Consider the following 17,314-nt stretch of genomic DNA (forward strand, 5'->3'; position numbering starts at 1 on the left):
TTGGCTGCTCACCCAATCCCTTCTCTCTGTGTCTCTACCCTTTTTCCACTTTCCTGGGAGGCAAGCACCTCCCACCCCTTCTCCACTTTCCTGGGGGGCAAGCACCCCCACCCCTTCTCTACTTGTCTCTACTCGCTCTTTTCTCTCCACTTTACTGGGGGGCAAGCACCCCCCAACCCCTTCTTTCCGTGTCTCCACCCCTTTTCCACTTTCCTGGGGGGCAAGCACCCCCCACCCCTTCTCTCCATGTCTCTACCATCTCTTTTTCTGGACTTGCCTCCTTCACTATAGGCAACCTTCCACCGTCCATTTCTTCTTCTTCTCCCTTAGCCTGTCTTCTCAAGAACTGAAAACCTCTTCAACTCACACCTGACCTAAAAGCTAAATGCCTTATTTTCTTCTGCAATGCTGCTTAACTCCAATACAAACTCGATAATGGTTCCAAATAGCCAGAAAATGGCACTTTTGATTTTTCCATCCTACAAGATCTAGATAATTCTTGTCATAAAATGGGCAAATGGTCTGAGGTGCCTGACGTCCAGGCATTCTTTTACACATCAGTCCCTCTCTAGTCTCTATTCCCAATGCAACTCCTCCCAAACCTTCCTTCTTTCCCTCCCGCCTGTTCCATCTGTCCCAACCCCAAGTGTTGCTGAGTCTTTCCAATCTTCCTTTTTTACAGACCCATCTGCCCTCTCCCCTCCTCCCCATGCTGCTCCTTGACAGGCCAAGCCAGGTCCCAATTCTTCCTCAGCCTCCACTCCCCTACCCTATAATCCTTTTATCACCTCCCCTCCTCATACCTGGTCCAGCTTACAGTTTTGTTCCATGACTAGCCCTCTCCCACCTGCCCAGCAATTTCCTCTTAAAAAGGTGGCTGAAGCTAAAGGCATAGTCAAGGTTAATGCTCCTTTTTCTTTATCTGACCTCTCCCAAATCAGTTAGGGTTTAGGCTCTTTTTCATCAAATATAAAAACTCAACCCAGTTCATGGCTCATTTGGCAGCAACCCTGAGACACTTTACAGCCCTAGACCCTAAAAGGTCAAAAGGCCATCTTATTCTCAATATGCATTTTATTACCCAATCCGCTCCTGACATTAAATAAAACTCCAAAAATTAAATTCTGGCCCTCAAACCCCACAACAGGACTTAATTAACCCCACCTTCAAGGTGTACAATAATAGAGAAGAGTTGCAATTACTTGCCTCCGCTGTGAGAGAAACCCCAGCCACATCTCCAGCACATAAGAACTTCAAAACACCTAAGCCACGGTGATCAGGCATTCCTTCAGGACTTCCTCCCCCAAGATCTTGCTCCAAGTGCTGGAAATCTGGCCACTGGGCCAAGGCATGCCTGCAGCCCGGGATTCCACGTAAGCCTTGTCTCATCTGTGTGGGACCCCACTGGAAATAGGACTGTTCAACTCACCTGCCAGCCTCTCCCAGAGCCCCTGGAACTCTGGCCCAAGGCTCTCTGACTGACTCCTTCCCAGATCTTCTTGGCTTAGGGGCTGAAGACTGATGCTGCCCAATCACCTCGGAAGCTTCCTAGACCATCACAGACGCTTTGGGTAACTCTTACAGTGGAGGGTAAGTCCGTCCCCTTCTTAATACAGAGGCTACCCACTCCACATTACCTTCTTTTCAAGGGCCTGTTTCCCTTGCCTCCATAACTGTTGTGGGTATTGACAGCCAGGCTTCTAAACTCTTAGAACTCCCCAACTCTGGTGCCAACTTGGACAACATTCTTTTATGCACTCCTTTTTAGTTATCCCTACCTGCCCAGTTCCCTTATTAGGCCAAGACATTTTAACTAGATTATCTGCTTCCCTGACTATTCCTAGGCTATAGCCACACCTCATTGCCACCCTTTTCCCCAGTTCAAAGCCTCCTTCACATCCTCCCCTTATATTCCCCACCTTAATCTACAAGTATAGGACACCTCTACTCCCTCCTTGGCAATGGTTGATACACCCCTTCTCATTAAAACCTAATCACCCTTACCCCACTCAACACGAATATCCCATCCCACGCTTTAAAAGGATTAAAGCCTGTTATATCTTGCCTGTTACAGCATGGCCTTTTAAAGCATATAAACTCTCCTTACAATTCCCCTATTTTGATAGATTCAGTATCTAGAAGCAAATGTCAGGAAAAAAAAAATAGGCCATCACAAGTACTGACCTGAAGGAAATCCAGTATATTCTTGATCCTTGTTTGATTTCATTAGCCTGGTTACTTACATGTCAAATAAATCATTTAAATTATCTCTTAAAAAAAAAAAAAAAAACAATTCCCCTGTTTTACCTGTCCAAAAACCAGACAAGCCTTACAGGTTAGTTTAGGATCTGCACCTTATCAACCAAATTGTCTTGCCTATCTACCCCATAGTGCCAAACCCATATACTCTCCTATCCTCAATACCTCCCTCTGCAACCCATTATTCTGTTCTAGGAAACCTAGCTGACCCCATAGATCCTAAATCCTTTCCCCACTCCGCTTTCTGTTCCTTGAAGACAGCTTTAGAGACTGCTCCCACACTAGCACTCCCTGACTCATCCCAACACTTTTTTCATTACAGACAGCCAAAGTGCAGGATTGTGCAGTCAAAATTCTTACACAAGAGCTGAGACCACGCCCATCAGCCTTTTTATCCATGCAACTTGACCTTACTGTTTTAGCCTAGCCCTCATGTCTGCGTGTGGTGGCTGCTGCTGCCTTAATTGTTTTAGAGGCCCTCAAAATCACAAACTATGCTCAACTCACTCTCTACAGTTCTCATAACTCCCAAAATCTATTTTCTTCATCACACCTGCTGCATATACTTTCTGCCCCCGTTGGCTACCTCTCAGCAAGCGGAACTCATTGCCTTAACTCGAGCCCTCACTCCTGCAAAAGGACTACGCGTCAATATTTATACTGACTCTAAATATGCCTTCCATATCCTTCACTACCATGCTGTTATATAGGCAAAAACAGGTTTCCTCACTATGCAATGGTCCTGCATCATTAATTCCTCTTTAATAAAAACTCTTCTTAAAGCCGCTTTACTTCCAAAGGAAGCTGGAGTCATTCACTGCAAGGGCCATTAAAATGTATCAGATCCCATTGCTCAGGGCAATGCTTATGCAATAAAGTAGCTAAAGAAGCAGCTAGGGTTCCAACTTCTGTCCCTCACTGCCAGTTTTTCTCCTTCTCATCAGTCACTCCCACCTACTCCCCCACTGAAACTGCCACCTATCAATCTCTTTCCACACAAGGCAAATGGTTCTTAGACCAAGGAAAATATCTCCTTCCAGCCTCAGAGGCCCATTCTATTCGGTCATCATTTCATAGCCTCTTCCATGTAGGTTACAAGCCACTAGCCCACCTCTTAGAATCTCTCATTTCCTTTCCATTGTGGAAATCTATCCTTAAGGAAATCACTTCTCAGTGTTCCATCTGCTATTCTACTACTCCTCAGGGATTGTTCAGGCACCCCCACCTTCCCTACACATCAAGCTCAGGGATTTGCCCCCGCCCAGGACTGGCAAATTGACTTTACTCACACGCCTCGAGTCAGGACACTAAAATACCTCTTGGTCTGGGTAGACACTTTCACTGGATGGGTAGAGGCCTTTCCCACAGGGTCTGAGAAGGCCACCACAGTTATTTCTTCTCTTTTGTCAGACGTAATTCCTTGTTTTGGCCTTCCCACATCTATACAGTCTGATAACGGACCAGCCTCTATTAGTCAAATCACCCAAGCAGTTTCTCAGGCTCTTGGTATTCAGTGGAACCTTCATACCCCTTATCATCTTCAATCTTCAGGAAAGGTAAAATGGACTAATGGTCTTTTAAAGACATACCTCACCAAGCTCAGCCTCCAATTTAAAAAAAAAAAAAAAGACTGTCCAGAATAGGGCCCAAAAACTCACCAACCAAACAAGTAATTACACTGAACCCCCTTGGACACTCTCTAATTGGATGTCTTGGGTCCTCCCAATTCTTAGTCCTTTAATACCTGTTTTTTTCCTTCTCTTATTCAGATCTTGTTTCTTCTGTTTACCTTCTCAATTCATACAAAACCGCATCCAGTCCATCACCAATCATTCTATATGACAAATGCTCCTTTTAACAACCCCACAATATCGCCCCTTACCACAAAATCTTCCTTCAGCTTAATCTCTCCCACTCTAGGTTCCCACACTGCCCCTAATCCTGCTCAAAGCAGCCCTGAGAAACATCTCCCATTATCTCTCCATACTACCCCACCAAAATTTTCACTGCCCCAACACTTCAACACTATTTTGTTATTTTTCTTATTAATATAAGAAGACTGGAATGTCAGGCCTCTGAGCCCAAGCTAAGCCATCATATCCCTTGTGACCTGCAGGTATACATCCAGATGGCCTGAAGTAACTGATGAATCACAAAAGAAGTGAAAATGGCCTGTTCCTGCCTTAACTGATGACATTACCTTGTGAAATTCCTTCTCCTGGCTCATCCTGGCTCAAAAGCTCCCCCACTGAGCACTTTGTGTCCCCTGCCCCTGCCAGCCAGAGAACAACCCCCTTTAACTGTAATTTTCCACTACCTACCGAAATCCTATAAAACGGCCCACACCTATCTCCCTTCACTGACTCTCTTTTCAGACTCAGCCTGCCTGCACCCAGGTGATTAAAAAGCTTTATTGTCACACAAAGCCTGTTTGGTGGTCTCTTTACAGGGACGCAAGTGAAACTTTGCTTATTTTAAAATCTAGTTCTGAGTCCTCTCTGAGGCCCCACATGTTTGGGCACCAAATTATTGCCAATGAAAAGAGTCAAACTCTGTAAAATATTTAAAGAAATTCATTCTGAGCAAAATATGCGTGACCATGACCTATGACACAGACCTCAGGAGGTCCTGAGAACATGTTCCTAAGGTGGTTGGGGTGCAGCTTGGTTTTATACATTTTAGGGAGACATGAGACTTTGATCAAATACATTTAAGAAATACATTGGGTCTGTGCAGAAAGATGGGACAACTCAAAGTTGGGGCTTCCAGATTACAGGTAGATATAAAATTTTCTAGTTGACAATTGGTTGAGTTTATCTAAAGACCTGGGATCAATAGAAATGAAATGACTGGGTTGTGATAAAAGGTTGTGGAAACCAAAGTCTTATCATGCAGGTGAAGCCTCCAGGTAGCAGGCTTCAGAGAGAATAGGTTGTAAATGTAAGGTCTGTGTTGATGTTAAAATGCCAGAGAAGTATAATGAGGCATGTCCAATCCTTACTTCCTGTTATGGCCTGAACTGGTCTTTCAAGTTAAATTTTTAAGAGTGCCCTGGCTGGGGAGGAGGTCCATTTGGATGGTTGAAAGGCCTTATAATTTTATTTTTGGCTTGCAGCGTCATACCCCAAAATAACATTGCTAAGACCAATGTTAATGAGCGTTATTTTTTTTTCTAGGAGTGTTATGGTTTTAGTCTTACATTCATGGTCGTTAATACATTTCAAATTATTTTTTGTGAGTGGTATAAGATAAAGATCCACTTTAATTTTTTTAGATATGGTTATCCAGTTTCCCAACACCATTTAGCAAAGAGACCATCTTTTCCCCATTTTGTGTTCTTGTCACCCTTGTCAGATATTTGTTAATTTTATATGTGTGGATTTATTTCTGGGCTCTCTATTCTGTTCTATTGGCAAATGTATCAGTTTTTATGCTAGTACTCTGCTATTTTGATTACTACTATAGCTGTGTAATATAATTTAAAATTAGGTAATGTGATGCCTCTAGTTTTGTTCTTCTTAAGATTGCTTTGGCTATTTGGGGTCTTTTGTGGTTTTATATGAATTTTATAATTTTGTTTTCTATCTATGAAAAATGTCATTAAAATTTTGATAGTGTTTGCATTGAATCTGTAGACTGCTTTGGTTAGCATGAATATTTTAACAATATTAATTCTGATTCATGATCACAGATACGTTTTTATTTATTTGTGTCTTCTTAATTTCTTTCATCAGTGTTTTATAGTTTTAAATGTACAGATTTTTTACCTCATTGGTTAAATTTATTCCTAAGTATTTAATTGTTCTTGATGCTATTGCAAATGGGATTGTTTTCTTCATTTATTTTACAGGTAGTATTAAGTCCATTTAAAATATTTGCTTATAGTCATTCATGAAGCTTTGAAAAATAAGGATGATATGATGGTTGATTTTATATGTCAACTCTACTGAGCCATGGGATCCCCAGAGAGTTGGTTAAATATCAATAGAAATTTTGGTACTATAAGGGGTTCTAGAGGAAAAGAGTTTTTATTTTATTTTATTTTTTAATTGACATGTAATAATTGTACATATTTATGAGATACATAGTGATGTTTCAATACATGCATAACAATCAGATCAGGGAAATTAGTATATTTGTCATCTCAAATATTTATCATTTACTTGTGTTGGTAACATTCAATATCAGAGAAACAGAATTTTAAGGATGAGTTTTCTGAACTGGTTTTAGGATTTTTGGAATTGGCTTTATAATCTGAATGATTCAGTTTCCAGTAGTAAAGAGAGCATTGATAGTCCATGGTGTGATTTAGAGAGAGAGATATGAACAGTACCTCCATTCGATACTGTTAATGACTGATAAAAAGCAAGTAGCTGTGTGATTGTGTTTATGATCAAATAGCTACCCTTGATTCATGGGGGATATGTATCAAGACCCCCCAGTAGATGTCTGAAATTAAGTATAGTGCTGAACCCAATTGCCATCAGTCAGAACATGTTTCTGATCTTGTCTCCCATCCACAAATTTAATGTTATTTCCATCTTAACTAAGCCCTTATCATGCATTGTGGCTGTAACTTTGCAATTTGAGGTTCAAAAGCAAAACTACCACAAATTTCTTTTTTCTATTTCCCAATTTCATGGATAGAAGATTCATTCTTAGTGCATGTCTTAGCAACCTCAGCATATATTTTCTTTCTTTATCAATTCAATAAATTTTACATTGTCACTTAATGGAAGCACTTTACAGCTTCTCTTATTTGGCATCTCCAAATTGCCAACATCACTACTCTTCTACTTTGGAGCCATTATTGAGTAAAATAAGGGTTACTTGGTGATACCATGACAGCCAATCTAGTACCATGGATGGCTACTCAGTGACTAATGGGCATGTAGTATATACAGTATAGCTACTCCGGACAAACAGATCATTTCTGTCCTCTGTGAGACAGAACAGGATAGCATGATGTTTCACCATGGTATTAAGAATGGTATGCAATTGAAGACCTATAAATGATTTATTTCTGAATTTTTAATATTTTTGGGTGACAGCTGACCCTGGGTAACTGAAACTGTGGAAAATGAAGCCACAGAAAAGTGGAGACTACTGTACTTTCAAACATTTTTTAAAAAAACTAGTGAATGTAATGAGGTTAGCTGGTTGCTCCTAATGCCACTGGACAAACTGGTTGAACAACAGCAACAAAAAATGGATGAGCTCAGGGATTTGAATTCCCAGCTGAAGCACCACATGAATGACCAGAACACTTCTATGTTTGTCCTGAAAGAGACTGTCATCTCTTATAGCTTCAAAGTTGAAATTGCTGAAAATCAAACACACAATATCATCCCGTGACTGGATGAATTGTGCCAACTTGAACTTCCAGCCTTTCAAGGTGCCTACTGTTACAGTGAGTAAATTAATTAGGAAAGAGTGGAATCCTATAAGTTAGAAAAAGAATATATGGGAAGACTCTCATGAAGCTGGAAATGTTGAGCCCTTAAATTCTGATGAGCCTTCTTTGCCAATGGAAGAGGTATCCCCTCCTGCAGTGGAGTCAGCCTCCCCAGTTCCAGTGGTGCCAGCCCTTATAACACAGTGGTAGTGGGCTGTCTACCCATATCTGAGGAGATTAACTCCACATTGCCTGGAGGAACTGTAGTGGCCTCCCCTGAGGCAGTTGTCATGAAAGACAATGTTGATTTTTCGTAGAACACACACAACATGGCTTAAGTCCTATACTATAATTGAACTCACATTTAAGCAGGCCCCTAAAGATGAGGTACAGTGTTACTAATGAGGAAATGTGCTATCCTTCAAAAGAACTATAGAGTTTTTAAATTTATATGGACAGAAATCAAGGAAACTTGTGTGGGAATGGAGTCTAAGGGTATTGGATAATAGAATGAATGTAAAGTTGGATCAGGCTGAAGTTATTGACATAGGTCCACTAAGCAGAGATTCTGAATTTAATATTGCAGCTTGGAGAGATAAAAAGGGTTATAGCAGTTTGTTCGAGTGGCTGGCTGAAATATGGACCAAAAGATGGTCCATAGCAAGCAAATTGGAAATATCCAACCTGCCTTGGTTTAATGCAGTGGAAGGGATTTAAAAGCTTAGGGAGATTAGAATGTTAGTGTGGATTTTTAAATTTAATACCTATTTGCCCACTAATAGTTTAATGTTAAACTATTAACATCACAGTTTAATACCAACACTGTGAGAAATAAATTTGTCTGGGGCGCCCCAGTATTCTTGAAGAGCTCTGGAGGCCACACCCTACAGTGAGAACGGCAGTCACTGAATTGGGAAACCTAAATGTAATGGGAGCATTTGGATTCCACTGTGACAGGGGCCAAATAGCAGTTGGGTACCAAAAACAAGGCAGGCATCATTACTATAATGGGCCAGTAGAGTCAAAACAATAGTCAGATAGTCTTATGCAGAGCTATGGCATTAGCTGGTTGATTGTGGTATTGCTAGAAGTGAAATGGATAGGAAACCTACTACATTCTTACCTGAAATGTATAAGCAGAAATGTTCTAGGTCAAGTGAAGAAAAGTCTAACCTGAATCATAAAAACAGACAGTCACGGTCCTTTAGTCAATTCTGAGACTTGAGAACTCTTTGCATCAAGGGGTTATTGAGATTTTGGTCATATTCAAGATAGTTGCATCATGTTAGGTGGAATTATGACCTTTTCAGTATCTTTATTTGGAGATTAACTATGGTTCAAGGATATGTGTATGGGTACCAAGTGAACAAGAAGTGAACTTGGGATGGTTAATTTTATATGTCAACTTCATCGGGACGTGGAATGCCCAGATAGTTGGTTTCATTGGAATTATTTTCAATAATTCTGGATGTGTCTGTAAGGGTATTTCTGGAAGAGACTAGCATTTGTATTGGTGGATTAAGTAAAGCAGCTGGCCTTCTCTAGTGTGTGTGGATATTGTCCAATCTGTTAAGTTCCTCAGTAAGACAAAAAGGCAGAGAAAGTCTGAATTAACTCTGTCTGATTTCTTGAGCTGGAACTTTGGTCTCCTGTCTGCTGTGCTTCTGGTTCTCAAGGCTTCAAATCCATACTGGAAGCTATACCATCAGCTCTCTGGTTCTCAGGCCCTTGGACTATGCCATCAGCTTTCCTAACTATCTAGCTTGCAGATAGCAAGCAAATTGTGGGATTTCTCAGGCTCCATAATTGCATGAGCCAAATAATTTGTAGTAAGCCTCTTCATAAATATCTCCTACTAGATCCTATCTATTCTATTATTCTGGTGGACCTTGACTAATCCTAGAATGATTGATGTTTTTACCCCCAGGATCTACTATACCAGCAAGAAAGTCTTCCTAACTCTGTTAGTAAGCTTCTGACTTAAATTGTGGCCTTCCTGATATTTCCAATCTTTATTATTTTTCCACATACACCATGTCCATTCATTAATTCTTGATATAAGAAAAAAATGAAGGAATTCTGGATTCTAGTCCTGACTTTGTCACCTATGAGCTTCTTAATTCATAAAGTGGAGATAGATAAAATGAGATTATAAATGTTAAAGAAATACTTTATATGCTATAAAAATAGATTAGTTGTCAGAAGTGAGCATCTAATAGACTCAGATATGGGCATCTGATGGGCTCAAGAGAGACAAGCATCAGAATATGAATGTCGGGTACTGAGGCAGCACAGTGAAATGAAAAGAATAAGGGCTGTGGATGTGCCCATATTCAGACCCAGCTCTGTCACTTATTACTACTTTGGATATAATAAGTTACACTTAATAAAGTGTAACTCTGTGGTTTGGGAAAAATTATGCAAATATTTTGAGCCTCTTTCCGACTGGTGGAAGAAGGATAATAATATCTACTTTATACACAGTTGCAAAGTTTACACAAAATAGTGTATTCAGAGTGTTCAGCAGGTTGAATAATGTAAACTAAAAAGAAGATTCAGAAATCCAGAGAAACTTTGCCTACAGCAGTGTTGTCTGTTGGAAATATAATGTGAGCCATATATGTTATTTTAAATTTTCTAGAGTAACCATGTAAATAAATTAAAAGAAACAAGTATAATTAATTTATTTTTTACAATTAATTTCAATCATATTTTATTTAATCCAACATATTAAAAATATTATCATTTAACATGTAATACAAGTAATTATTGAGATAGTCTACTTTTTTATAAAAACTTTATAAAATTCTGTGAGTATGCTACAGCTACAGAACATCCCAGTTTAGATGCTAAATTTGTATTAGAAATCCTTCATGTCTATTTAGATTTCATAAAATTTGCGGGTAAAAAAGTATTCACATACCCTAATTCTTACAAACATACTTGAATATTTTGCAATAACTGAATGAGATATTGGTTTTTACTGTAAATTAATTTAAATTTAGATTTCATTTCCCCAGTTCCACTAATCACATTTTCAGTGCTCTGTAGCCACCTGTGGATACTGGCCACCATATTGGACAACAGAAGTCCAAAGGACAGTCCTCCTCTGAACTCCACAGAGACAGGTTTTGGGAGACTCCCCTTATAGTTCTGTGAGGCATGAAAACAGAGAATTTGTGCTTTAGAGAACAGCAAGATTGAGAAAGGCAGAGTTTATAAAAGAAGATTCAGAAACATTACAACTCTCCTTGGAGACCCTGGGAACAGAAGGCAGGGATCAACAGCAGTTCACGTTTCCTCTCTTCCACTGGCCAACAAGCTGTCTTCTCCTGGTCAAAAAAGAAATAAGGGAGATGGGAGTAGGGAGGGTATTACATTCTAGTCCAAACTTCAGTGACTCCTCTCTTGAATAGGGACACAAAGGACAGCCATGAAAAATGCATATGGACCTGGCTGATTTGGGGAGCTGACAGGAAATAAGTAGTCTAGAGAACATGGTTGGAGAAAGCTGAAGAGGGAGCGACGTTTTAATTGCCTACAGGGATCATCAAGGAAGGGAAGGAAATGTGCAGAGGGGTCCAAGAGATCATGAGGAGGAGTTAAATGTAGGGAAAGAAAACATAAATTAAACAGTGTAGGACAAATGCCATCAATTTGAGAAACAGACTTTCCAAGGAAGAGGTGGGAAAGTCTGCACTTAAAACATTAAAAGTCAGTCAGTCATAACAATGGCTGTAAGAAATTGTTGTACTCTTGCTCTGAAAGATAAGGTAGACTAATCATTTTAAAAATGGAATATATAAGGCCGGGCGCGGTGGCTCACGCTTGTAATCCCAGCACTTTGGGAGGCCAAGGCGGGCGGATCACAAGGTCAGGAGATCGAGACCACGGTGAAACCCCGTCTCTACTAAAAAATACAAAAAATTAGCCGGGCGTGGTGGCGGGCGCCTGTAGTCCCAGCTACTCGGAGAGGCTGAGGCAGGAGAATGGCGTGAACCCGGGACGCGGAGCTTGCAGTGAGCCGAGATTGCGCCACTGCACTCCAGCCTGGGCGAAAGAGCAAGACTCCGTCTCAAAAAAAAAAAAAAAAAAAAAAAATGGAATATATAATTTTACATTTGGGAAGGAGCTAGCAAGTTCTCTAGACCAGGGACTTCATTTTATAAATGAGAAAACTGAATTATATTTTACTTCTAAATAATGCTGGGGCCAGGAGTAGAACTTATGACCCCTAGTTGTCAGGCTAATGCTCAAATAGAGCATAGATTTGTTGTTCTTGTTTTCAAAATATTTCACTGACATTTTTTAGTAAATCTGTAAACCATCAGTAGAGTCTTTTATCCTTCCCTGAGAAAAGAGAAAATTGAACTCTTAGGTCAGGCTAGGAGACCTACCTGTGGCTATCTAGAGCCGCACTGTTCAATGAAATGAGGAGTAGCCAACACTTGAAACTTGGCTAGTCTGAATTGAACTTTGATGTAAGTATGAAATACTCACCAGATTAATTAGACTTAGTACAAAAAAGTAAACTGATTTCATTATATCGATGTGCATTAAAATATATATTTGTATTGACTACATGTTAAAATAAATATAGCTCTGATAAATTGAGTTAAAGTATATTATTAAATTAACTTCATCTTTAAAAATATTTTAATGTGGCTACTAGAAAACATAAAATTACATACATGCCTCTATTATCTCTATTATATTTTTGTTGGCTTGAGCTGATACAGAAGATACCATGAATAAAAAAGGAAACTGAGGTTTTGTTTCCAGCCTGCTTCCTAAAGCACAAATTAAATTTTTTGCCCTTCATAAGGCATGCCTTTAAGGTTTCCAATTCAGGTTAATAAATAGCTCATGAAAATTAGCATCTATAAAAAACCATTTAAGAGGAAAAATATTAAACCTGTCCATTGCATTGTTCTTTCTTGTCATGACTGCTTAGTGAATTAAAATGCCTGAAAACCCTAGTGTGCTCAGCTGCAGCCATGCTCTGTTTCTTCTCTACAACAGCACTGTGCTGTAATGAAGACCATGAAAAAGAATTTCAGAAAATAGCCTCCAATATAGAGTAGCAATCAATATGCATGGTATATACGATCAAGTTAGAGCGATGTGTAGGAGAGGCCCAAATATGTTTGGCCTGCTTAAACACATGCTTTCTGCTTGCCAGCCAACAAATCGCTTCTGTATATTACATAAGACTAAATTAATACCTACACGAAGACAGTTTATTGCGGATGATGGATCATGGGTTTGTTACTCATACATCCAGAGCAGGGCCCTGGAAATCACATCATCATTGCATTCCTAGGGAAAGAAATGATTGTCACATCCAGACATGTTTATCATGGAGAGAGAGGTTGATCCCAGCCCATCCACTTGCTGAGGGAATACTGCCATCTTATGTGATGAGTGCTCAGAGGAAAGACCCAGTGTTGACTGGCAGATGCCAGCAAGAATAGCATTTCACGATAGTCCTTCTGAGGCAATAAGGAATGAACTGGCTATATCCTATGGTCTATATTGTCAGATTTTTGGGGGGCCCAAATGTGAATGTCGTTTAACTTCAACAAAGGCAACCTAAATAGCATTTATTCTACTTTGGAGAGAGCAACAACAACCCAAGAAATGAAGCTCATGCAGTCAACAGTATAATGCAGATGGACCCAAAACCCAAAGGTGCAAGTCCTAGCGTAAACGTAGGAGGTGAATGAAGGACAGATTAAACTAAAGGGATGGACCTCTTTGGCCTATCTCCTGACAAACTGTCTGGCTGCATCAGCAAAAGTCGAGAGTAATCGATACTTATGAAACAACAACACGGCCACAATCAGAGGCAGAGCAGGGTTGGAGTGCTATTACCATAAGTGGTTGAGTCATTGATGTGAATGTGCGTGTCATTTTGCATATCATTTGCATGTTATTTGGTGCAGGCTTGCCAATAAATAAACACAATTTATCAACTTGCACAACCTACCCTGACCTTTGTAAGAACATATGGAGGAAAATAAACTAGACCTGCAATGAATTACTGTTTGTTTAGCATAAAAATATGAATAGTTCATGTCCAAAGCGTTAAGTTACTAACTTTAATGCTGTCACCTAGGTAGAAGGCTCCCTGTGGGCAAGCCTGTATTTTAGACATTTTTGTTTCTAGTCCTGCTTAATAGCTTCACATGACAGTCACTTTCAGTGTGTTTGTTAATGCTGATCTCACTAAGAAATATGTGTATATGTATTTGTATACATTTATCTTTTTGACTTTCAGTCATATTTATTAAGTGCATCTCATATGCCTGGGTAGACTAGTAAGTGCTTTACATATATTCTAATTTAATCCTTAAGAAAAAATGGTGTAATTATACAGCTGATGGAACAAGGCTGTGAATATTTGGGCAAACTCAAGTTTATCTGACTTCAGAGCATGAATTCTAAGCTGCTTAACAATTGTAGCAACCCTAAGAATACCCAGTCACTTGATGAAAGTTGCACTGCATTGTTTTTATACCAAAAGATCTGTGTGAGCCCATTTTCCCTTCCCCATGGGTGGATACGAGTTTTATGGAGCCTGAGACTTACAAAATTTAGGGGACCCAGTAGAAGAAAAAAGATGCAAAATTATTAACACAAACATCGATGTAAAAGTATTCATTTAGAATGAGAAAAGAAATTATAACAAATTAAAATACCACAAACAGAACAAAATGAAGATATAAAATATTTTTATTCATGAATGGATGGATACATCCCTATGGTATATGTTTCTTAAATATTTTGGCTGCAAACTCACTGATCATCTTTTCATATGAGAGCAATTTTAATAATATATTTTATCTAGAAAATAAAAAGACAATTTATAATTTCCTCCAACATGGTTGATTAAAATTTCATTTTTATTATTGGTGGTAAAACATATGACCTTACCCATGGACATATACACTGTAGTTTTGCTACAGGTCTGTGTCTCACAAAAACATAAGTTCTATGGTGGTTTTATAATGGTATGCTTTACGTAAAAAATCAAGTCTGTTTCTGACAAGAGTGTATTTCCATCTTAACCACGTGTTGTTGGTGATGACTGAATCTTCTGCTTACAATTTTAGATAAGTAATTATTGGAAGACTTTTACGTTGACTAACTTCTGACACTGTACATTTCAAACCTTGTCTCTCTTCTATTGCCCACCAACCCCTGGTTACAGAGGACCACAAAAACCATTTATTTCGTCTTCATTTCATTAACAAGTAGGTCAGCACAGAAAACTGTAAGGACATTTCTGGAAGCCGTTTTTACACTGTGATGGTTAACAATACGCTAACTAGATGTGGAAGTGACTGCAAACCACATAAATCTACTTTTACTAAATCTAAGTTAAATACATTCCCAACTTAATTTCCTGAAACCCCCAAATGACCACGGCCATTTTAATGTCCCATGATAGGAAGAATAGTGTGTCTGAGAAGAAGGTAGAATGGACTTAATATTAAAGTATTTTACTTTTGCAAATTTTACAAAACCTTATTACCAGGTGACTGTATTATTCGAGCCCCTCCCAGGTCTTTGACCACAGGCATGAGCCATATGAGCCACAAGCAACTCCCAGTGCTACCTCCCATTGTCCATTCTATAATGGCACATAACATCATCTTTTTTGTGGCTCATTTCCTTATGCTAGCTCCACTCCATTCAAGCCCAATCTCATGTCTGTAGATCAACTCTACATCAATGGTTCTAAACTTTTCGAGTATGATGACTTATTTACAGACCCAACAGATGTGCTCATCCTTACTAGTAAGTGTGCATTTAGGCCTATTGCCAGAGTAGATACACAGGAGAAAAAAATTGCTTTGTGTCTAGTGCTTTTTTATTTTTATATGCTTAGTGTAACTAATAAATGTTTACATTGTTATATTTATTTATGTTAAATTCATTGTATGTTATACTCATTGTATTGTTATATTATAATAAATTACTCATTGTTATATTAATATTTCAATGTTTTATTTATATTTGTTTTATTATATATTATTCTTAATATATTTATTATTTAATGTATCATTTGTATATTATATTCATTTATTGTTATAATAGCATCTAAATACATTTGAATGTGAAATATATGGGTGAGGAACCTGCTTTTTATTTTCTACAATGTTTGGGCATATCTCTGGACTCTTTGAAATGATTCCCTAGCTGTTAGGAATTCTATAACCTGCATTTTGGAAAATACTGCTCCAAGCCTTATACTAGCTAAAAACAGTGCTGGTTGAATTTTTCCAAGCACCTTCAGTTTTAAGTACAGCAAAGCAACCAATTAATTGTAGTGGTTACTTATCTGTAAGGAACAGTTTTCAGTGTATGCAGTCCTCTAAATTGAATGATTTGTAATAGCTCCATGAAAAAAGTGGACTTTCCTCTGAGTTGGGACAGTTGGTTGAGAGGAAGGCACTAAACAATATGAATTTAAGTTTGTGCTCAGGCTTTGAAAAAAATGAGTTTGCACTCTCATGGGGAGAAAAAGTGTGGCCATCTTTCTTCTGGTTGGCACTCCAAGCAGGCTTCATTTTAAAAATAGTGCTAGGGAGGGAGGAAAAAATATAATGTATTCTTAAAATGTTTATATGTCAGCAAAATCCTGAAAACCATTCAATAGATTAATCCTCCTGCTGACTTAAAAAGGATGGATTTCCAGCTATAACTGAAATTGGGAAAAATTGATTTCCATGTACCTTATGACTGAATAAGATAAAAGCCACTGCCCTGGCAAGCTTCTCCCAGCCTGGATCCAGACTTTGGGAGGGTTGGCTAATTGAAAAGTCACTCCAAATACTAGCCCAGACCCTTTGAGGAGATCTGGAATAAGAATCAAAGACAGATTGTTCATTTTTCAAGAACAATTTCCAGAATGTTGTTTATTTCCACCGTCACCGAGCAACTATAGTCAAAGGTGAAATTGCTTTCTCTCCCTTTTCTTCAAACTCATCTTCATTTGTACTTTACCTTGTCCTCTTTCTCGCTCCGTTTCTCAACTTTCTCTTTTTTTCATGATGTCTGCTTTTATATGAAAATATTTGCAAAGTGAAAACACCACCTGGATTAAGCTTTCTTGTTAAAGCTCCAAGCAATGGTGAGCTAATCTTTTTCTTTTTTTTTTTTTTTGAGATGGAGTCTCGCTCTTTCACCCAGGCTGGAGTGCAGTGGCGCAATCTCGGCTCACTGCAAGCTCCGCCTCCCGGGTTCACGCCATTCTCCTGCCTTAGTTTACCCGATTGAAAATAAGACATTGCACCTGTCCATAAATTTCTGCTTAACAAAGTGTTTCAGCTACCTTTTTCCATGCAATTCTCACATGAATCCTGTGAGGGGCTAATTATTATTATCAAGGCTACAAAAACAGTCTCAGATGCCTTGTAAATGTTTCAGAGCCAGTGTTTGCCCAGCTGGGACAAGGTCCCATATCTGATTCTAAATCCACTGGCTTCAACTGAGTCACAGCTGATTCCCACATGATTAATACTACATTTCTCTACAAGCATGTTACATGAGAGGGTGCATTCACTCACTTACTCATTTATTCTCTCATTTCATAAGTATGTATTGAGCACCTACTAGATGCTAGGCACTAAGCAAAATGAGAAAACAGCTGTA

Source organism: Symphalangus syndactylus, chromosome 12 (genome assembly GCF_028878055.3).
Source record: "Symphalangus syndactylus isolate Jambi chromosome 12, NHGRI_mSymSyn1-v2.1_pri, whole genome shotgun sequence".
Classification (NCBI taxonomy): domain Eukaryota; kingdom Metazoa; phylum Chordata; class Mammalia; order Primates; family Hylobatidae; genus Symphalangus; species Symphalangus syndactylus.